Consider the following 25,006-nt stretch of genomic DNA (forward strand, 5'->3'; position numbering starts at 1 on the left):
TGCCTGCATGGCCATGCACGTGGTTGTGTTGTTGTTGATCGTGTGTGTTTCATGTTTGGAGATGATAGGCCCTGTTGTTTGAGTTGTGTGCATTTGTTTGTGTTATGTTTCTTATTACTTTTTTAAATTTTATGCAATATTTGCAGGGAATTTTGATGTGCCTGCTGAGGAGACCGTTGGTGCGGCCGATATTTTCCCTTCGTCCGGTACACCTTCTGCTAAGTGTCTTCATGTTCGATCAGTGGTTTGGATTATTCCACTCCGAACTGTGGGGTCTCCTTACTGGCAAATTCCATTAGGTTAGCCCTTCTTTCTTTTGTTTGAAAGTGCTTTAAGCTTTTTGGAAATTAGTTATAAGTTTACCTATTTGTTTTTCTGCTTCTGGTTCTAAGTGTTGCCAACACCGATTGTCGAATCTAAAGATAGCGGTCATGCTCGATGTAAGAGAAGGTTGATACGGTCTTATAGGTCCAGAAGAAAAGAGAGGTTTGTTCTTCTTTTGGGTCCGTTGAGCAGTCTATTTCATTTTCGTTATGCCGAACAATTCGTTCTTATGGATTGATCTGTTTTACTTGATGTAATGCGTGGGGTGGACCTCCCTCTTCCGAATGATCTTGTTATATTCTACTCAGTACGACCATACATGTTTATTTCTTTGTTTGTTTTAGACATCCTTCATGTTTTTTTAACTTTCAGTGTTGGTGTTGCAGCTGTTCAGAGGTGTTGTTCGTACTACGGCGGTCCGGACCTTACGTGCCAGTGGTGTGGTGCATTCTATATTGGTTCCGTGAGGGTTCATTCCACCATCAGGCGGCTCCGCTCGACTATCTATGCTTCATTCTCCTGGAGGTGGGAATAAAAGATCAAAGTGATTATTGGTAAAAATTAGGGTTTGAAACTTAGGTGATTAATTTCTTCTGCTTAAACCAAGAACAAATTGGATCGATTTTTTGATAAATTGAATTCAATTCAGATAAGGGAAATTCAGATAGCAATTTCTTAGCCGTATGAGGTAGGAAACTCTTAAGTACGGTTCTAAGGGAAGGGACTTCCTATTTCGACCAGGAGAACTACCACGCATATGTGATGGCTTCTCTGATGTAGTGCCTCTCCGTATGCATCCACAGTGCCCATTTACTGAAGATCGTATCATCAGTTACACAGGTAGTTGCCCACCTATGGGATGACTGGAGCATTTTGCAAAAGTTCTTTATGACTTCATTATTGGTCCTAGCCCCACGGGGGGTTACACCAGGATTATCTAATTTCAAGCTCCAATGCTCCTTATGCCATATGTACAGTAGAGCTACTTCATGTCGTCGGTTGCTGCCAGTTAGATGAAGTTTGGGCTGTTGTGGTATCTTGTGTGTCTTTCCACCATACGGATTTTCGTTGTATTAGTTTCTTTTCAGTAAACCATGTTTAGTGAGAATAAGGGAATCCTCTCCGGAATGTAGTACTTTCTCTTTTTATCTTAGTTGTACGTTGTATGCAAGGTACTTATGAATGAAAGTTTTTCCCCTTCATTTGTCTACTAATATAAATAGTACGCATGCAAAATATTTCAGTGCATACAATATGTCCGTTTCAACGGGCGCGGCGTGCCGCCGCGCGGGATTCGCTAGTATATTCATGTGGCCACTCACCCCTCTCGTTTCTGAGTAAAGAAAAGAGATCATGAACAGATTTTGACATGAGAAAGGGATATGTTAGCCGCAAGCACAGGGCAGCCATTAGGAAAGTGGCTCCTCTAGCTTGTTTACAACGAGGAGCTTTGCAGGGTGAAGACACTCCAAGCATTGAGAAAACGATCAAGTTGAGGCCGGATTGTCCAATGACCCAGGTTCCTGGCAAATGCTGCTGAAACCTGTGCGTGAATCACTGAAAAAGTGGCTTTCAGGAGATTTAAGTGGCCAATTCCTGTTGGACGCATGAGATCAAATAGTACTTCATAGGATATGGTTGCTCGCTGCGCTGCAACCGTCAGAGGCCGACCCAGTGTTGTCGCTAGCTCGCTGTGAATCCTTAGCAGCTGCCCAGGATTGTGGCTGTGCTGGCTTTGCCATGTTCTCGTGGCATCGACATTACGAGTGAGGATGTGATGTAGATAATGAACGGCAGGCATCCTGTGCTCTGTTCTCTTAAACGTTAACGTGCTTGACAACGGCTATGGTTCACTATCATGAAGTGTATCCCGTGGAGATGCAAGCCAGCGGAGAGGCCATTGATTCCAGATGCCTCCTTTTCCTATCCGACCTACATGAGCTTGCCCGTGAAACTTGCCTTTTTAGTTCCCTCGATTTCTTCGTCTACAATTTTGTCATGCTGGCTTGCTCCAAGTAACATACTAGTACTATTTATCGTGGTGGCCATCGGCTAGACAACCACTCTCACATTGAGATCACAATGATGCTCAAATGTACTAGATCATAACTCACGATTTATGTTAGGCGGGTTGTCCATAAGATAGGTCTATGGCCCTCCGCAAGTTCACCTTGGTAGGTTGTTTATGCTTGTTGCACACATGCTGTCATTACGCTTGAATTTCTGCTAAGTTCACATTAGTGCTTTTTGTTTTGTCTTTACCAAAATAGGCTTTCACCATGCTATATTAATATAGCAACCACCCGATAGAACAAGAAGTACAACGCTGGGGCAAACAGCACAATCACGCCCAAAAAAAAACAAGAGAAAGAAATGCCAGCAACACTGAATCAACGAAAGTTGTAGTATCCCGCAACCGCTGCACCCACCGGATACATCCTGCACGCTCCAGTGCCACCGAGTCGCCGCGTACCAAGCAACACCTTCAAGAAGGACTGCGACGACGATGACACTGCTGCCCGGACGAATCCTAGGATTTCTCTCGGTACACAGAGGGAAGCGGAGGAGAGGTACTCCCGACGCCCTTCAAGAAGGTTGGTGGCGCCCGCAGACGTCACCGCGTCGGTGCCGGGCAGACCCGAGAGGGATTTCGCCCTACCCCTCATACCCACATCCCAGGACCAACCGGCGGCTCCACCATGCCAACCGCCCACCAACATACGCCACCAAAGTCATTTGGACACCACTGTCATCTCTTCACCGCAGACACTGCGAGGCCGACCGAACCAAACGAGGCCACCGACGAAAGGGACCGGTATAGTACCGCGGCCACGTAGGAGGGGACAACCTCCACTGGCACACGCAGGAGCAGGAGCATGCCGGACCCCCTGCCCAACTGGGCCCAGATCGGGCCCGCTAAGCTCCCGCCACCGCGCTGCAGCCAATGCAGCATAGTAGCCGCCGTTCCCAACGTCCGTAGCTCGCTAGCCCAGCTGGAGGCGACCCGTCGGAGACCAGACCAACCCGCCCTGACCCAGATCGGGCCCAAAAGGGCCCAGATCTGGGCCTGCAGGGCTCCGCCGGCCAACCCCCGCCGCCACTCGCCAAAATGCCGCGTCGCCGCCATGCCTGTGCCCGATCTACACCGGGGCACCGCCCGCCGAGGCGTATCATCGCCGGAGACCATCGCCCGAGCCGGGGAATCAGGAGGGGAGGAAGAAGGGGGCCGCCACCATCGGCCTCACCACGGTGTTGTGCGGGCAATGCCCGGCCGCGCTAGCCGGCAGCAGCGGTGGGAGGAGGAGTGGAAGGTGAGGGCTAGGCGGCGAGGGGAGGGAGGGCCGCCCCGGTCGCCCCGCTTGGGGTGTGTGTGTGGGGGGGGGGGGGGGGTACAGGAAGAGCTTGTTTTGTCTTTCCCAACCATATGCAAACTGAGACACCACTGATGAAATCATGGGATAGGTTCTTGATTTCTCCTAAGCGTAACTGTTAAGTTATATAAGTCTGAGAAACTATGAGATTGTACTTGCGGCCCACATAGACAAGAAACTAGTATTTTACTTTCTTTTAGACAATAGGAGTCTTAATAAGGTGGTCAGAAATATCAGTTTCGTAGCTAATTTCTTTTGATCACAAAGTTCCTAGTTAAGTATGGGTTTGATTTCTTTTTATTTTTATAGTAGCGAGTTTGTATTTTTATTGGTGTTTCTCGATTTCCTTATTATTATTAGAGTTGCTTCAAAAATGAAGTTCACAAAGTCGATTACTTGTTTGGTAAGACAAAGTAAATTTAGTAAAACCCTATCACATTTGTTATCATAATATGTGGAATCCATCCTCGATCCTTTTGCAACCTGGTTAAGAAAAAAAAAGGTAAACACAAGAGGCAGAACGAAACAAAATTGTTATGAACCTCTGGAATGCAAATGGAATATAAATGAACCTGAGTCATTCAGATGCTATCCTGGGCATTGACATCCTGTGTATTTCGGCACATGAACAGACCTTAGGGAGAATCTTGACCTTTATCTCCGTTGTCGTGCATGCTTGACTAAGGTTTACTTGAAACAAAAGTGTATGGGTAAAGTTGACCATGCTAAATAACTGAATACAAGTCGGATCTCGGTAACACGGTAACATACAATTGCTTGACTTCACAAATTAGCATGGCATTGGGGTTGATTCTATTTGTGACTATTGCTCTCTTTCTATTATCTATTGTTTTGTGCAGTAACATACCCCAATAGTGAACATACTCTCACCCTTTTCCACTAAAGCAATTGACTCTTTAACCCACCTGCAATTGAAAGGCTTTCTATGGGCATCTTTCAGGAAGTTACAGTGACGAACTTCATCCTATTGCCAGAGGACAAATGCTTCCCTCAGCTGACGGTGCTTTGGTGACATGAAAAATAGAGTTGCATTGCCATTTAGGCATCATACTTGTATCATATGATAAATTTTCCAGCAACTCCTAGTAAATGGTGTTTAGTTTCTGACCTGCATCTTGACAAAAGCTCTCTCGTAGTAAAAAAATGTCTTATATCTCTCGTGAGAGAATATCACATGGAAACCAAGTTTCGACGGAAACCGGTGAAAACCACATGGAAATGATGTTTTGAAGTTTCCAAAAAAAATTCTAAAAAGAACGAGGTCTTAAGAGTGTGATTTTCTATTAGTATGTGAAATTTTCAAGTTCAAATACATTACCATTTACGAGGTACAAAAAGAAATAAACAATGTCAAACAGTAAACATCACTATTCATGGCTGAATTTGTTTTTTTTCATAGCTCATAAATGGTAACATGTTTGAACTTAAAATTTCACATGCCAATAGAAAATCACCGTCTGGACATCCGACTTTTTTCTTCAGATTTTCTCAAAACTTTTATAAGTGGTTTTCACGAAGGTTTGTTTGAAACTTGGTTTCATGTGATTTTCTCTCTGTCTCTCATAGCCATTCGAAGGAATTTATATTGTTGGAATGTCCCATTGGCCGCTTACTAAGGAATGACAGATTGGTTATTGCCAAGGATCTATGCTTTGTATCTGTCCTTCTTATTATTTGAGCGATGGTTGCATAGATTTTTGGTTTCATGTTTCTAGCATCACGGAAGCCAGTACATGAATGCCTCTAGCATCGTCGAGATTTAAGTGGCTAGCCACCAAAACTTCATGTGGGTGATGACCTAGCAGGCGAGAATCAAGCTTGCAACATTATCATGTTTAGTGGGAGGCACCTTCATGCTGCGCCAAGTGACCAGTTCCTGCTAGGGCACGGAATCAGAAGCTATGTAAGGGCTGGTGGCTCGCTGCGATGCAAATGTTAGAGGCTGACCCAACGTTGTCGCTAGCTCATTGTGGATCCATAGCAGCTACCCAGAATTGCTATTATGCTGTCTTTGCCAATGTTCTCGTGGGATGAAGATTGCAAGTGAGGATGCGATGTAGATAATGAACGATGGGCATCGCGTGCTTCGTTCTCTTGAACGTTAGTGTGCTTGACTACGACTATGGTTCACTACTATGAAGCATGTCTCATGGAGATGCAAACCAGCCAGGAGGCCATTGATTCCAGATGCCTCCTTTTCCTATCAGATACACGTAGGTTGCCCGTGAAACTTGCCTTTTTAGCTCCCTCTATTTCTGCGGCTACACTTCTCACGTAGTTAGATGAATCTGGTCATGTTGGCTTGCTCCACGTAACATATATACTACTATTTATCATGGAGGCCACATGCTAGACAACCACTCTCACATTGAGATCACAATGATGCTCCGATGTACTAGATCATAGCTTACGATTTATGTTAGTCACCAACCATTAGCGGGTTGTCTTTTTTTCTTGCGGGGAATTAGCGGGTTGCCCATCAGTGGCCCTCCTCGTAGGTTCACCTTGTTAATGGCTCTTTATGCTATGCTTGTTGCACACATGCTGTCCTCGCGCTTGAATCTTGATAGCTACTTTATTACTTATAATATAGTATTGATGTTATTGATCTACTACATGCATCTCTGTTGTGTTGTTCTATATTTCTTATATGACTATGCAAACTGAGACACCACTGATGAAATCGTGGCATTTGTTCCTTCTTCTAAGCGCATTCGTTAAGTTATAAAGTCTACGAAACTATGAGTCTATGAGATTCTACTTGCGGCACACGTAGTCAAGAAGCTAGTAGTCTTAGAGAAGAAGTCTTAACAAGGTGGTCAGAAAATATAAGATGTCTAGCTAATTTACTTCGACAACAAATTTTCTAGTTTAGTATAGGTTTCATTAAACTCTTAACAATGAGTTCGTATTTTTGTTGGGGTATCTAGGTTTACTTGTTATTATCATAGTTGCCATGAAAATGAAGTCACAAAGTCTATTACTCTTTTTGTAAGACATCATATTTAGATAAACCCCATCACAATTGTTATTTTAATTTATGGAATCCATCCTTTTGCAACATGATTAACAAAAAAGCAAGTAAGCATGTGACATAGTGAAACATTTGCTATAAACCACCAAAATGCCAAATGGAGTAGAAATGTTTGTATAAACCACTGGAATGCCAAATGGAGTATAAATCAATCATAGTCACTCATATGCTTCACATTTTACATTCTATGTATTTTGACGCTGGAAGAGACCTTAGGGTCAATCTTCAATTTTTATCGCCGTTGCCATGCATGCTTTACTAAAGTTTACTTGAAACAAAAAATGTGTGAGTAAAGTTGACCATAGTGAATAATTGAATGCAAGTGTGATGCTAGGTAGCTTGGTGACATAAAATAGCTTGATTTCAGAAGTTACAATGATGTGGGGGCTGATTTCATTTGTGACTATCTTTGTATTTTCCATTGTTTCGTGCACTAACATACCACAAAAGTGAACATACTCAGATACTCTCACCCTTGTCAATTAATTCCATTGACCTTGCGACCCACCTGAAATTGAAGAGCTTTCTGGAGGCATCTTTGAGGAAGTTATAGTGACAAATTCCATCATGCTATCAGAGGACAAATGCTTCCATCAGCTGATGGTGCTCTCCATGGAAAACCTTGTAGCAGAAACTATCGGATACGTTCACCATGACGCCTTCGTGAGCAACATCTTTCAATATCGGTGATGATCTTCTTACATCTTGGTGGTATAGAGAAGGCACACGATTCTTGTGTCATTGGTGTAGGAATCAATTTTTTAACTACATATGACAAATAAAATTGCGTTGCCGTGTAGGCATCATACTTATACCGGGTGTTGTATTTTGCATTAGAGAGTGACTTTTCTATACCCAGGGTTGGTGCACCCACGCTGCACCCATTATCTAGCCCATCCATGTTCTGCTGCTTTCCCCGAGATACGTTCCAAGAACAGAGATTAAATCCATGTGAGTAGTAATCTAGGCGGGAGACATAGGAACATAATAGGGCACTGTTCACCAGCACAAACTGACGAATGCATGCACATCTCTCTCCCCTTATGCCAACTTTCTGTCACATGCATGTACAGTTCCTCTCTCAGCTCCCTCTCTCTCTATCTTCTCACACCACCTCTCAAAAAATTGTACTACTAAATATGAGTATCAAAAGTTTGACTTTCTTTGACAAATCGAAAGCGAGAGGAAGAGCTTTTGATAGAAAACTGTAGTTTTCCCTAGTTTGTTAAGAGTTGAGAAAGCTCGTGAGATAATTTTTAAAGAGAGTGAGAGCATTCATGCACACTATACGAGTGGGAAAGTGAGCATGCATGCTGTGCATGTCACAGAGCTTTTTTTTTAGAAAAACATGTCAAGAGCTTGAGAGAGAGGGCGTGAGGAAAGAGTGTGAGACAGATTGAGCACGCATGTGATCGGTCCCATATTGTGTGCAGGCCTACTAGTAGATAACTGTGCTACAAACAGTTTGGCCCGCAGCACGAATCTCACGGCAAATGTACGCTATGGATAAGAGGGTGCAGCGAACATGGGTATAGCCACTACTTTCCCTTTGCATTAACACCTAGTCAAGGGTGTCTAGTTTCTTACCTGCGTCTCAACATATAAGCTCTCTCCTAGTCCAAGAAATATATCTCATGACATGTATGCGAAGGAACTGATACTGTCGAAATGTCCCATTGGTCATTGACCAAGGAATGGCAGATTGCCTATCGCCAAGGATCTACATTTTGTGTTTATTTATTTATTATTTTGTGTGAGCCTTGCACAAAGTTTGAGTTTTATGTTTTCATTATACACATTCATCTGACCACCACCGCTCTCATTTCCAAGTACAAAATAGGAAATAATTTTTGGGATCATCAATAGATTTTGACATGAGAGATCAATAATGTGTTAAATAAGTGAGGAAGATAACACAAATATAATGAAAAAGGAGCAACTGTAGTTTAGTCAAGGGAGAACAAGAGACATTTCAAAACACACACGCGTGCACACACACGCACGCACAAGGGGAGTGGGGAGAACCGGAGAAGTTCACACGTAAAACAATAGTATGTCGACGTGATTCTATTTTTGCGATGACTAAGAGATTACTATTCAACTAAAAGCACATTACAGACAATATGTAGAGGGAGGGAGGGGGAGGTGTTTTTAACAACGAAGTGTTCCTTTTTTTTCATTGAGCGGCTGTGCGTCCTGAACAGAAGTTTTTTTTTCTCAAATACGCACATCTAGATGTGCGTACTGTATTATAAAGAGAGAGGAGTGGGGTAAAGAGCCCCTCCACGTCAGTGTTTACATGAGATTTACATGCACACGACACCACCCACACCTCCACCACCTATACAGAGCCTAAATTGGTGCTACCTCTGATCTAGCCCACCGTTCTACCGCGGCGAAGAAATCGTCAGTGATCCCTTTCAAAATCCCTGCCTCCTTCCACGCTCTCCCTTCTTTGCATACCCGGAGCAGCACCACGTTTTTGGATGGCAAAGCCCCATCGAAGATTATCGCATTTCGGTGTTTCCAAATTTCCCACATGACAAGAATGAGGATGCCTGCCTGGCTCCGTCTTTTCCGTGATGCACCTCCCTTCTCCGCACACCAGCTGGCCATGCTCATCTCAATCGTGGGAATCCACTCTTGCTTGCCCATGGATTGCAAAACTGCCGTCCAAACCTCTCTCGCAAACACGCATCGCAGCATAATGTGCCCCATGGTTTCTTCGTCCTGGTCGCAAAGGGAGCAACGATCCTGATGTTCAAGCCCTCGCCTAGCGAGCCGGTCGGACGTCCAGCATCTGTCCCGGATGGCCGTCCACGTGAAGAATCGGCACCTCAACGGTGCCTTGGCCTTCCATGTGAAATCCGCCGACGGCACCACTTGCCGCCCCCAGAATTTGGCATTATAGGCGGAGTTCGTAGTGAACTCTCCATTGCCGCTCCAAGACCACGTCACCAGGTCCTGCCGACCTGGCTGTAGCTCCACTTGCACCACCCTCGTCCATATCTGCATATATTCGTTTAGCGCCTCGGCGGACATCTGCGGCCCAACATCCCTTGCCCACCTGTGTCCATCCAAGGCTTGGGCGACAGTGCAGTTTAGCCTCGTTCTTTTTTTCACCATGGCATAGAGTTGCGGGCAGATATCCTGCATCCTCTCCCCATCGATCCATTTGTCCTCCCAGAACAGCGCCTCAGTGCCGCTTCCAATTGTCGTCCTCATGGCCGCGCGACAGAGCTGCCTTGAAACCTCTGGCACTTTGAGCGAGAACTCTGCCCACGGCCTCGTACTGTCAGTCTTCTGCAACCACGGCCATCGGGCTTGCGTCGCCACATTAAGCCATTTTAGGTTTACATAGGGCGTCCTGAACAGAAGTGAACCGTTTTTGCAGCTGTCTTGTACTCTACATTGGTTTACATAGGGCGGCTTTGCATCCTGAAGGCGAGCTACGGTATTGAGGTTCCTAGGAAACAAAACCTTGCTAGAGGGTCGAGATGAGAGTGAGTTTGAGCTGTTCTTGAGCATTCGGTAGCTCGCTACACTGAAAATGATATAGGCCGATCCAGCATTGTTGCTAGCTCGCCGTGCAGCTGAGCTGCCCAGGGTTGCTGTTGTGCGGGCTTTGCCCATGTTCTCGTGGTGTTGGCGCTACGAGTAAGTTGCTGCGTAGCCTATGAATGATGGGCATTGCGTGCTCCGGTCTCGAACATAGGTGTGCTCGACTATAACCATGGTTCACTTATGTGCAAGAAGTCCTGAGACAGGCAAGCCAGCCGGGTGGCTATTGATTCCAGATGCCTCTTCCTATCTGAACGTCAAGCCCTTTCTCTATTTTCCCAGCTACACTTTACACGTAGTTAGATGAATTTGGCTATGTTAGCTTGCTCGGTAGCATGAACAGAACTACTCCCTCCGTTCACTATTATAAGATGTTTCAACTTTTTCTAAATCAGTTGTATGTAGACACATTTTAGTGTGTCTGTACACTCATTTCAGTATGTATGTAGTCCATACGGAAATATGCAAAACATCTTATAATAGTGAACGAAGGGAGTACTATTTATTGAGGCTACCAGCTAGACAACCACTCTCACGCTGATATTATGATAATGAGATGTAATAGATCATAATTCACGACTTATCTTAGTCACCAACCATTAGTGGGTTGTCCAAGGAGCCTCCTCCCGGCTATTAAAAGCCGTCCGATGACCGCCAAACCATAGGCACCCCCAATTCCACCCCTTCCCCCCCATTTCCCCACATGTGCAGCCATTGCATCCCCGTTCGAGCTCGCCATCCGCCATGCCATGATGCGTGCGGGAGTGTATGACCTGGTACAAGCAGCTCTCGGCGGAGCGACGAATGGAACTCCCGCCGAGGAGCATAATACCACATGCGGCGCGTGGCGGTCGGTGTGGACCCGAGCTTGGAGGGCGGAGCTCAGAGTAGAAGAGGGGATGGAGGGCGTGGTGCAAGCCTGCATGGATGGTGGTAACGCCATCTTTATCCTCTCATTGGAGGAGGTGGAGCTCCAATATCACCTTGCGCAAGTCGAGGAGGTAGATCACATCGATAAGGAGGTGTGGTTCAAGTTCAAGCGCGCGGCCGCGCTCGCCGTGTTCGAACTCGTCATCGAAAACTACACGATCATCATGTCCCTTGAGGACGAGTGGGTAGTGGCGGCGAACCGTTGGTGTGCTTCCATGACGCCGAGCGGGACCAACTCATCACGGAGAACCCAAGCGACAAGGAGATGACCTCAATCGCCCAACCACCAATGACCACGAGGCTGTCGACTATCAAGGGGGGTCATTGAGCTCTCATCCGACAAGAGAAGGGGCATTTTACTTTTGGTATATGTTTGACATGTAATATGCGAAATGTCACACTTGGCTATCATACGAATGAAAGCATGTATGCTCTATGTGTATGTGTTTGTAATGATTTGGAATTTTGGAAAAAATGGGCGTCCTTGCTTGGACGAACAAATGAAGCTCGACTGGCTCCTGTCTATGAACACATCCGAACATGTCAGTGGATAAACTAGGGGCCAAAATAGCAAAGCCCGACTAGAGATGCTATATTCTTAAACTCTAGAAGCATGAAGGCGCATCTATGTAGCAAAAGACATGGCTTTGTCAATGGGTCCAAGCTAGGATCATTAGTTTTAGCAATTTGTTTACTTCTGTTGTTCAATTTTTTTGAGGAACCGACAGAAGCACTGCCTTTTCTTATAGAAGGAAAGCTGAGACTCAATTTACAGAGAGGCACATGTTTTTAGGGAACGTGGCAAAAACCCAAGAACCAGGAAAAACCTAGACTAGACTCAGCCGATACCAACAGATGGCAAGGCCCCAATGAAAGCCAAACCACGCTACTTAATGGTCTCCAAAGCCAGTAAAGCAACCTCGCAGTGTGTCATCCGTTGGCCCATGAAAACTCATCAGTTTCTCTCTTTCCATCCAAAGGGTGTAGGTGATCCCACTGCTCCCACTCCGCTGCACTTGGGATGGCTCATTTGCCAGCATCTTGACTCACCATTCGGAAACAACACCCGTCTTAGATAACCAAGCTAACGCCGAAACACCCTTGTTTTTTCAGGTGATCAATGGTTCCAAACAACGGCCATGAAGGGACAATCCTTGCAAAGGTGGGTCGCCGTTTCTGGCGGCTGAAGACATAGCTGGCACCTTGGCTCATGTGGCCAGCCTCATACAACCAACATGCTCGCGGTGAGAAGTCTAGCATGCGGGACCAGCCAAGGGAAGAGTTTGCACTTAGGGTCCGTATGAGCATACCAGACCTTTAAAGAGTCAAATCTCGTGTGTGGGCCATAGAACTATGCCATGTAAAAACAAGACGGTGCATCATGAGTTGACAAATGAATATTGGATCAGAGTAGTCACTAGCCTTCATTCCTGCAACAGCTAGGGGAGTTTTTCAATATGTGGGAGTGGATCAGTCAGACAACTTTGCTGCCAGATCAGGACAATAGAATCTCCTGGAACCTGACCATAAATGGAGCCTAGTCTTCTACATCGGCCTTTGTAACATAGTTCTATGGCTCACACCCGAGATTTGACTCTTCAAAGGTTTGGTCTGCTCATGCGAAGCCCAAGTGCAAATTCTTCGTGTGGCTGGTCATGCATGGTAGAATTATCACTGCAGACATGCTAGCTATATGAGGCTGACCACATGACCCAAGGTGCCATCTATGTCTTCAATAGTCGAAAATGACAACCCACCTTTTCAAGGACTGTCCCTTTACGGTCCCTGTTTGGAACCAGGTGATCACCTGGACAAACGAGGGTGTTTTAGTGTCAGCTTTCTTGCCTGAGCCAGGCTTTCCCATTTTGTTTTATTGTGCCACGTGCATGTAATCTTGGTTCAAACTCAATCTGTCATCTCCAACCTCCTATATAAAAGAATGTTGTATATGTAATGATGCTTACTAGTTTAAGCATGAATACATGAAGAAAGAAGTGCATATTCCAGCCCCAAACTCTATGCCCTATTTAATTTACAACCTTAAACTATTAAACCCATTAGATCACACCCTCGAGCTTTCCAAACTAGGCAAGTTCCCCCCTGAATTAGCTCAACGGTGGTTCGGGTCAATGTGGACAACACATGGCTGCTTTGACCAAGTCAACGATTCCAATCTTCTCTCGCTCTCTCAATTCCCCACTGGAAGGAGTAGAGCAATGGCAGGATGCGCAAAAAACTTTGATTAGTGAGGGGGAGATAAAAGAAGATTAGAGGCTGACATGTGGGACCAACAATTATTTTAGTTAACTACCACACACTAGAATGCCACCTCAACATTTACTAGTCAAATGAAGTGGCACATCACACAAAACCACCTTCCCATCATCTACGGGGATAATTTAACCGGTATTAATAGTTGGAGGGTGTAGTCTAAGGGGTTTCATAATTTAGGGTTGTAGATTAAACTAGGCCTAAAGTTGAGGGTTAAGATATGCACTTCTCTCATTCTGGAATAATCTTGTTTTAATGGTTACAATCATGATTGTTGATGCACGATCCACTGTTATCACTCTAAGTCTCTAACCTGTGCAAATGTCCATTGTCTCTAACACTTCAAACAAAATTACGCATTTGCTATTATTTATGATGCATTGTTGTATGTTGCATGGCTGCACCCAGCCTATTGACGGAGCTGGCAATCAGTTGTATCAAAGCATTCAGCGCCTTTCGCGCCATAGATTCCCCATTTTCTAATAGATCTTGTCATGCAAATTCCACAATGCATGAAACTAGAACCAAAATTTCACAGCAAATTATTTTGCATTAACCCGCAACCATTTTCACATTCAAGAAGTCACATGAACAAGAATTTCGGATCCAAGAAACAATGAAAAGAATGTTTTGGATCCAAGAAGCATGAATAAGAATTTTAGATCCAACCAACAAGAATATAATGTTTTGATCCAAGAAGCCTGAACAAGAATTCAGATCTGAGCCCACTGAGGCTCCAAGAAGCACGAACAAGAATTTCAGATCTGAGCTCTTTGAGGCTCCTTTTTTAATCTAAGCTCACTGAGGATCCAAGAATCATGAAAAACATCCCAGGGTACATAAATTAGAAGCACGAACGTCCAAAAGGCAAGCTATTACCAATCATCATGGGTTAATGGCGATTTTGCCTAGGCTAACCACACAATGTGACCCATGATGATGTCATTATTTCTACCTATATATTCTAGTGGACGTTAGCCCTGGAAACTCTCGTAGATGGCACCCAAGGGTCACCAGGCCCTAGCTTCATCGGTCCAGGAGACACCAATTAGGTGTGCTCGCTCCATCTGTGAGAAGATACAGTGAAGGTTGACGAAGATAAGTTGATTTCTTTGGCACCCTTTCCACATATTCGTGTTGTTCCACTAGCTAATATGTCTTTGTTCTAGCGAGGCATATAGCTGGCCTTGTGATGAGATGCAAGCTTGAACGGAGATCCCTTCCCTCTGCTTCTCTTTCCTACCAGATGTTACTATGGTCTGTTGTAACCATGTCACCTATCTTTCTCATCTTTGTTGTCAAGGTTTGGTAAGTGAGGTCCCTATGACATGGAAAGGAAGGTCCTTCTTATTTATGACCAGGATTGAGTTGTGATGTGCAATAACATTGTGTGGTACTCAATTTTAAGGTCCTCACCAAGTGTTTGAAACTCTGAAGCCTCAAAGGACTTCAGCCCGCAGGATGTCTCGTGACATAGCAGGCAACCAATGCATAACATCATCTAGGAATATGATTATATGACCATTTTGTTAACCTGTTTTGGTTGTCTTGTCTCACTTGGTTTAGCAAATGACCTTGTGGCCTAGCAGGTGTACTCTATCTCGTACATCCAACTAAGGTTGGGGTCATAGAGATCTACGCAAGGTGTGGCCTAGCTATTAGGGAGGCAGGGTCAACACAATCACTAATTCTGGCTTGCCTTCTGTTCACATAGATTAGTTTTCATGAGATTCTCTTGTTCTCGTTCGTGTATGACCACCACATGACCGTGATTCTGACCGCTTGCGTCCATCCACACCTCTCCCGTTTTCTTGTGCTATCAGTGAAGAACACTTCATGGCGTTCATCAGGCCTAGGGCTGAAACCAAGATTGTATTTTTTGCCGGTTCGAGTGACCATGACCGAATCTAAAGTGAGGAGAGATGGGTTCAACGTGTTATCCATGTATCACCCTGAAGTGGATGGAGACCCCAATGTAGTCATGTGATGCGGCCTAAACCAAACTTGAATCAAAATGTTTGAGATAAGACGAGAGAGGGAGGGCAAAGAAGAAGTGGGGAGAGCGAGAAGGTGCATCTGGGTAGAATGGAGACAAAGGCAACCACCCACAAGTATAGGTAGTACAGGGCAACAACAAACCAAAAAACAACACTGTCTACTACGTGTAGGCTACAAAAGCCTACTCCATTATGACTACTATTCAAAGAACAAAGTCAACCCTCTTTTTATAAAAAGAGTTAAATACATCATGACTCATGCCTTAACTTGTCATGTACGATCAGTTTGGTGCCTAAAGCTTTAAGATACATGAAGTGGTGCTCGAACTTGTCCGGTCGTGCAAATATGGTGCCTCATACCGTATCCGAGCGTCATTGGCCTGCCCTGCCCAGAGCAAAAACAATGGGGGTTCATATTAGACTGGAGCAATTTGAGAAAAATAGTGGGCTTTACTTTGTACCGACCCATCCATATTTGGCACTATAGCTCCGCCACTGGCGGACAATAAATAGTTTAATTCAAACGCTTTACTTTAAGTTCTTTACTTTTAAGATCCTTATTATTATCGTTGCAACCATCAACTCTTGTGACACTCTGCTATATTTGTTCCAACTCATAATAACCACATATGTAGATTTTCATAAAGTTATTTCGCTCAAGATCTGTGTGCGACAGAAATGCCCGAATTAATACTCTCATTTGCTCTTTGTTGGTATGATAACTATTGAGATCCTTACATGAAGGTGTGTATTGGAGGCCATCACCATGCAATTGGAACCATGCCTTGGAAACACACGCTACCGAGCAACAACTAGGGACTCTCACCATCAATGCAACTAGGGACGCCCACCATCAACGTCGATGACACCTCCCACTATCGAAGGCCCTACACCAATAATCCCATGTAGCTGAGAATCATGCCCACGCACACAGATCCGATTTAGGTCAGTCATGTGGGGCATCACAGACAAGGACCAAACCCACACATCGAGTAGAAGTAGACTCGCCATATCTTCCATTGTAGACACCTTCACGGGCCATGAAAAGCACTCGAACTCTTGCACTGAGTAGGGAACTATCAATCATCGGAGCATGACACCGTGAACCTCCAATATGGAGGTTGAAGCCCACCCACCTTGCGCCCTATAGGAATGACCAGTAATCTAGGTCACACTGGCTGGGAGGAATATAGCCATCGTGCGAGGCAGCCCACATCCGATCCAATAGAGCCTACAATGCAAAGCTACAAATTGCCTCCTAGCAAGAACTAGGAAGATGCAACATCTCCGTCGTTAAACAAGAACCAAGAAGATCCACCACCACTAGAAATTAAAATTCAGGAAGCCTTCATCGTCGTCATCGTCGCCGATCAAAATGGATCCATGCTTGTCGTCCTTGCCTCACAAGCTTAGCCTGGTGGAATCCTCCAGCGACAAGGGGAGGGCACCCAAGGAAGGGACACCAGAAAAAGCAGAATAGGGTGCCACACATGCCCGTTACACCACATCTCATCAGGTGAGGCACAAAGTGCTATATTGGTGCCGCTCCACGATCACTATCCTAGCACCCACGACCATCTTTTCTGAGTGGTGGGCCTCCTCGTGCTTGCAATCTCCCCAAGCATAGCGCCAATGCATATCCTCCATCATCATCCTCACTACTTGGTGTCTTTGGAAGCACCATAATGGATGCATATTCGATTGGCAGCGCCCCTCCATCTCGCTCCTGGTACAACATATCCAAGAAGAAGCGCGTTAATGGGAAAAGGAGGTGGCCTCGAGATTAGATATCTTGTTACCATTGCGCCATCTTCGATGAGCACGTATAAGCAACACCATGTACTCCCTTTTCACTCTTAAAAAAATGAAATGATATGCAATCTTTTCATATTCGAAAAAAACAGTTGTGGTGGCAACGTGGTCGCGTATTGAGTGCTCGGTTACAAAGCATCAGACTTCGGTCTTGTAGATGAAAAATTCACCATGGTTAACGCACAAAGATCTTCTTTTAAGAAAAAAAAATTAAAGTAATCCTGACATCTGCATCATATGATGCACTCAACCATTTTGTTGATCAAGAAAGGAAGATCCTGGTGGTAAGCTACAAATAGGAAAACAAGACAGTGCTATTTACATGCCAGCCAAAGGTATCAGTGCATCTCGAACTTTAATTCCTGGTGCCTCACTTTCCTAATTTTGCTATTTGGTGGCGATTCTCCTTGTTTTTCACAGTTTCACATGCGTCTTGTATGACCTAGTTAACAACATGCATGGGCTCGGAACTAATTGTTACATATGGCGGAGATTGTGGAATGTGTATTTGGTGTATCGTGGGTGTATATGCAACCCCACTTACATAGGGCCATGCATCGAGTGAATAACAAGTCATCTACCATGTCCTTTCTCTGTTCCTCTGTATCTTCCGCTTTTGTGGTACTGGGAAAACATGCCGAAGGACGAAGGAAGTGTGGTACACCGACTTAGAATTTACTTTCATATGCCTGGATTGTAAATTTATAGGGTTGATTTGGATGGTGTGCCAATAAAAAATCCCCTATCTCCAGCATTGTTTTGTGTGGCATCTCACCCTATTTGATTAGACTAGCTTTTGGTGATTTATAATAAACAACTACAAGCGGTCGCTTCTCTTGCCACGCCGCTTTTCTTTCCGGGGTCCCTTCGGCGTTGTGTGTTACAATCAAATGTAAATATGATGTCTTGTAACGAGGAAGTCGACTTAGTCATAGGTGTTCTATGTATATCTTGTAGTGGTTATGTCATAGTCGACTATGTTTTGTACTCCTCTTATTGATGACTATGGCCACGTTCTCTTCCGTCAACTTCAATTAAAATGGATGTGTGCATCAAATGATGTAGAGGCCATAGGCCGGGGGTTTCAACCTCCTTCTTGAAAAATGATGATACACAGTAGCTTGAGTTAAAAATATAGCTAGACCTTGGGGTTTATCTTATCTGCAACATCACTATCTTCATCATTGTTTATGCTCGCAAAAGTGAATTATACTCACCATTTTTATTAAAGTTGCTGGTTTTGCAGCCCACCCACAATTGAAAGGCTTTTAGGATGCATCTTTGAGGAAGTTATAGTGAAAATCCCATCCCGCTGCCACATGACATGCTTCCTTGAGCTGATGGTGTTGTACATGGCTAACCTTGTAGTTGAAACCTTAAGCAACATCTCTCAATAGTGGCGAAATATCCTCTTACATTTGGGCGGTACGGAGAATGCATCTGATGCTTGTGCCATTGGTGTAGGAATCAATTTTGGTGACATGACAAACAAAAGTACATTTCCATGTCACTATCATACATGTGCAGGTGGTCAATTTTGCATCATGACACCTAATTTGTTTATTTCCTAACCCGCGTCATATAAAGGGAATCTAATGATGTCAGAATGTACCTCCAAGTATCTACGTTTTGTGTAAATCATCTTATTTTGATCATTTGCGGAGGATGCAAAAAATCAATGTAGGTATGGATGTAAATCCAAAGAAATCTATACACGCTAAAAATGCACACACTTGAGAATGCATTTGATCTTTATAAGTGGCATGTGCTGCAACAATGCTACTTTCATGAGTACTTGAACTAGAGCTATTGTCACTACCAAGTATTTTAAGACATCTTATCAAATATGCAATTCATTACATGAAAATGCCACTAAAATCACTGCATTATAGATTTCCAAGCTTGTGCTAGAACCTTGCCCTTCTCATTCATCTCCTCATTTTTTCTTCTCCGGCAACGTCGTCGCATCACCCAGTGGTTACCAGTAAAGCAATCACCCTGCTGCATAGTGCGCCTACGCCTGTGCACCCTACCCTGCCTCCCTATGGGGTCTTGTGGCAAGGTCGTCTGGACCTGGAGACTAGGGCCATGAGGCTTGCTGGCCTCCGACTGTTGTCCTCTTGGCTATCGCCGCCTCTCCTGCTACTAGCCGCCAGAGCTCCTATGTCGCTAGCCGAGCCGGCTCGGTACGTGGTGTGTGTTGTGTTTGTGCGTTGGCTTGATTGGTTCGTCAACGAACTAGGAACAACCCAAACATGTGGATACGATGCATTAGAAAACATACTAGCGGCGCTAGCTTAGAGAAAAGTCCAAAATATAATTGTGCTTTCATTTTAGGAAATAGGAAAGGAAAAGAAGATAGTTGCAGGATCAAGAAGAAAACACTCTATCAATCATTCCAAGCCGTGTCTTGGTGTTCGTTCGATAAAGTCAGTATAATAGCGTATAGCTGAGGAACGACCAACCACGAAGAACACATTATTGCTTCGAGGTCTAGGACGATCTTGTGCGTGACTATAAATGTAATTCACTGAGACATAGTCAGTTGCATTGACGTGTTGGCCGTCAGCCGGCCTATTGATTCCATATACCTCCTATTCTTATATATTTGACCAACATGCATGTGACTCGTGGTGAAATTCCGTTTGCATTGAGATTCCTTTATCCTCTGGATGCACTTGTAGCACTACAATTAGCCACATGTGGTCATCCTGGCTTGCTTTGTAGCATGACGATACCATACTATTTGTTATTGAGGTCACTCGTTACACATGGAGATATATAGCTACCACTGCCACAAAGATCGTGATGGTACATGGTGTACTAGATCATAATCATGGTATACATGTAATCCACCAATCATTTCTCGGTTGTCTGAGTAATTTTGTCAGTAACTTAGGTTTTTTTATGAAAGAGGAATACCCTGGCCTCTGCATCATATGGTCACACAACCATTTTATTAAACTTAAACCAAAGTTCAAGTGACTAAGTACAAGATTAAAATAAAATAAAAAGCAAACATGAACACAACCAGTTGGAATAGAGATTACATAGCTCATCGGCATAATCTACCACTAGCCAAATTAAATGAATAAACCTTGTGCAGCCGTTTCCAGCCAGCTTCACTCAGAGGTCAGAAGTGCCAGGACGTTCACACGCTGTTAGACTTTACGATGAAAATGTCGTTAGTACTTAACCTCCACTGAGACGTATCTTGCACTTGAGTTAGACTGATTCTCTCATCTGATGGTGCTGTTTGTGGCAAACCTTGTAGCAGAAATTAGGAAAGGGTGCTGATCATTACTTGTACCAGGTGATCCATTTTGCATCAACTACCTAGTAAAGGGTGGTCAGTTCCTGACCTACGTCCTGGCACATAAGTTCTCTCGTAGTCTAACAATATGACTCATGTCACTCGTAGCTATCCGAAGGAATTAATATTGTCAAATGTCCCATTACGATTGGCCAATGAATGGCAGAGTGGTTATTGCCAAGGATACACGCTTCATGTTTATTCTTTTATTATTGTTTTGAGCGACTGTTGCACAAAGTTTGGGTTTCATGTTTATATCTTTTTTTTTGCGAGTGGGGTTTCATGTTCATATCATGAGTTAATTTCGTTTTTTACTCCTAAAATGGAACAAAAATTACCCGAAAACGAGAAACAGACACATTTTCACCTTTAATTTAAAGATTCCTTTCGCGTTTTGTCCCATTCGAATTTTCCCCAAACGAGTTCACTAGACATGGCACGTAGTCCTTTTTATTAGTATTATTTTCTGCAGGTTTTCATTCTAGTTTTCTCCTAGAAAACCGATTTAGAGCAGCAGAGGTTTGGCTCCTTTCCTCAAACACGTGCAGTGCGCCGTCGATATTGATCCTTCGTGGGAGGTCACGACTCACCGGCCGCCGACGGGGCCGTCACCACGGCCGCCTCGCCTCGTGCCCCGCCCACAAAGGCTCGCGCTTGCTCAGCGGCTGAATCGAGCGAGGCTGAGCCATGGCGGGATCCTGCAGTCGCGGCCGGGGCGCTCGCCTCGTGCCCCGCCACGGAGGCTCGCGCTTTGTCAGCGGTCGAATCGAGCGAGGCCGAGCCATGGCGGGATCCGGCAGCCGCAGCCGGGGCGCTCGCCTCGTGCCCGCCCGCGGAGGCTCGTCGACGTGGTGGCGACGTGAGCTCGCCGACCGGCGATTGTGGTCTCCGCGTGCCTACTGCTGCTGCTGCTGCTTCCGCGCCGCACGGCACCGCTGCTCTTCCGCTCCAGGACAGCGCCGCGGCTGCTGTGCTGCTTCCACCACTCGCGCGGCGTCGCTTCTTGCTGCAGCTGCTCCCCGGCCCGCGTTGCCGCCGCTAGGCTGCTCCCATCTGTTGCGTCGACGCCGCTTCTTTTTTTTTCTCAAATACGCACGAGTGTGCGTATCATATATTAAAAAAAGAAGGGGGTAAGAGAACCCTAACCACAGTTAATTACAACGCGTTACAACGCACTCCACCAGATGAAACCTTACATTACACCGGACTACTCATCAACCACCCACCCATCTACCGCTAGAAATGAGATCGGAAGATCAGCTTGCAGGATGCCCGCTTGTCTCCACAAAACACACTCTGATGCAATCTTCCTCATAACAAGCTGCACATCCGGTCTCGCTCCGTCAAACACTACCGAATTCCTATGCTTCCATAACACCCACATGGTCAGTAGATGAATGGCACGATAGGACTTGCCATGCTTTCCTTGGGGTATTGCTCTCGTGCACCATGCTTTCAGATTCTCGCCCACTGTTGGTGTCATGCCTGTAATGCCCATCGGCTGCCCTAGCTTGGTCCATATTTCTCTCGCAAACACACAATGTAGCAGGAGGTGGTTTATATCCTCATCACCTTGGTCATAAAGTGGGCATGCATTTTGGTGTGGCAGTCCACGTTTTGCGAGTCTGTCAAAGGTCCACACCCTGTTCCGTAGGGCTAACCAGGCGAAGAAGCGACAACGCAAAGGTGCAGTTGAAATTCAAGTGAAGACTGCCGTCGGGGAGACATGCATTGTGGCAAATCCGGCCCCGTACGCCGACCTCGCCGAGAATTGTCCATCCTTTTCCCACGACCACTGAAGTTGATCTAGCAGCTGGGTGTTGAGTGTTATAGTTGCGACCCTCGACCAGGTCTCGACGCCGCTTCTTGCCGCTCCCATCTTTCGCCGGCTTTCTGTTGCTGGTATCCTCCCATCTCTCTCGCGCACGGCACACGGCAGCTTGCTGGCCAGTAATCAGGAACGCGGATTGTATTACATTAAACTGAATGTTGTGTGTGTGGCCGTGGACTTGCTCTTCTAGTTTGATTGCAAAATTTTGACCAGAAAAAAGGAGATCGATGATGATTTAAGAACAAAAAGTTTTTCTTGAACGAAGAAGCTCACGTGTACAACAATAGTGCCTCGATGCAATATTATTTTTGGAATTATCGAGAGATTGCTATTCAAATAAAATCATGGCACATAGTACATCATCAAGGGATTCACACTAACATATCAGTACCCTGCCAACAAATTAAAGGGCAGACACTAGGGAAATGGGTTCATGCTAATACAGGAGAAAGACAAGGTACGTACAATGTTGTGGTTCCCAGAAAAGAAAGCCCTTGCTGGAGGGTTGAGATGAGACAGAGTTTTAGGGCATCTCCAGCCGTTGAGCCCCTCAGGAGGCATTTTTTTCGCCTCTTGGGGGGTTGCCGGCGGAAATTTTACCCTGGGGATGAAAAGAGTTCCAGCCGTGTCCACCCCCAAGCGAGAAAGGAAACAACGAACCCGCGCCCTCGCCCACCGTGCCCGCCGTCCAGTCCACGGAGCTGCGCCCCGTCCGAGGCCACTCCCGGCCAGGCCACGGCCGGCCAGGCCGCGCCCGCCCCAGGCCACGGCCGGCCCTGCCTCGCCGCTGAGCTCGAGCAGCATGAGCCCCGAGCTCCACACAAGCGGACACCACGGCGGCGTTGGCAAAAAGAACTTGTCACCGGAGCACGACAATGACGAAGAAGGCCAGCACATCGACGGCATTGGCGGTGGAGCAGCACAGGCCTACGAGCACCTCTCTTCGTGCCTTGCTCTCCTTCCTCCCCTTCTTGCTCTTGACGAACACCTCGGAGCAGGCCACGATGGTCTTGAAGTTGCATCCGCCCAGCACCACCGCGAACTGCACCCGCATCTTCGTCCGCGCCCGCCCAGGTCGCGCCCGCTCGCCGGCCGCGCACTCATGCGTTCCCAGGCCGCGCACTCCCGCGTTCCTAGGCCTGCGGTGGAGCTCCATCCTCCTCGGCTCCGCCTGTGGAGCCTCCGCACTGCGCTTCTGCACCCCCGCCTGGCTCGAGGAGGCCATGCGCTTCTGCATCCCGGAGCCGGCTGGGCGCGCGGCGCAGAGGGGTGGCGGGGCGGCGGGGGCTGGCCGGCGGGAGGCCGAGCGCGGTGACCTGACGGGCCTGAGCTGCGGTGCGGGGCCGGGGCGGGGCGGTTCGCGCAGCTGGGCGCGGCGGCGACGTGGCGGGGCTGAGCTGCGGGAAGGCACCGGGGCGGGGCGGCGCGCGCGCCCGGGCGCGGCGGCGACGTGGTGGGATCTGCGGGAAGGCACCGGGCATGGCGAGAGAGAAAGTGGACGGAGAGAGAGGGAAGGTGGGGGCTCTGCGAGGAGAAAGGGGATAAAGCGACAGGGAGTGGCCGCAGGTGGGCCACAGGAGCCAAAAAAGTGGCGCCGGCACGCCCAGCTGCCCCTCGGGGGGCTGGGTTCGGGGTGAGAGTGCCGGCGTCGTTTTTCTCTAAAACCGGCGAAAAGTGACGCCTTGGGGGCGCGAGTGGGATGATTTTTTATCGCCGGTGCTAAAAAAGTGGCCTGGGGGGCGTTCCTGGGGGCGTGGGTGGAGATGCCCTTAGCAGCTATCCAGCATCCGGTGGCTCCCTGCTCTGCACATGATAGAGGCCGATCCAGCACTGTCACTAGCTCCCTGCTGAAACTTAGCAGCTGCCTACGATTGTTGTAGCTTTGCCCATGTTCTCATGGTATCAACGTTAGAGCAACTCTAGCAGACCTCGCATCCTCCCGACCCGCAAAACGTGTTTGCAGTTCACGTAAAAATGCTTTTGCGGGCCGGCATGGATGACCACAGTTGCAGGCCCCGCATAATGAACCCGTAAAAAAGGATATTCCTGGAATATCCCTTTTTCCAGGTCTGATCTGGCGCAGCTCCTCCTGATCCGCAAAAACTTAGATTTGCAACTTAAATTGATCTAGCATAATGCATTTCTTTGTTTTTGCAACAACATTAGATACAAAAGATATCACCAAATCTTGGCTAGAATAGCAAAACAGAAAACAAGAACCACAAGTTGCATTTCAGAAGATTTCCAACTTCCATAACTGCTCTCACAAGTTGGACTAATATCTTCTCCATGCATTCATTGTTGATCTGCGGATTCTTGATTTTGCATTCTTCTTTCTTCATCTTTGGTTCGAAAGAAATAGACGTTGCTTCTCCTCTAGTTGCACATGCAGCCGCATCATTGCCTTCGATTGTACTAAGGAGTGCACTAACATCTATTAAGTTTCTTTCTATCAACAAATCAATGTATTGGCCTTCCCAAAACCAAAATGAGCATCCACGGTCCTACACAAAAGAATGAGCAAGCTCGAAGTGAGCTACC

Source organism: Triticum aestivum, chromosome 7B (assembly GCF_018294505.1).
Source record: "Triticum aestivum cultivar Chinese Spring chromosome 7B, IWGSC CS RefSeq v2.1, whole genome shotgun sequence".
Classification (NCBI taxonomy): Eukaryota; Viridiplantae; Streptophyta; class Magnoliopsida; order Poales; family Poaceae; genus Triticum; species Triticum aestivum.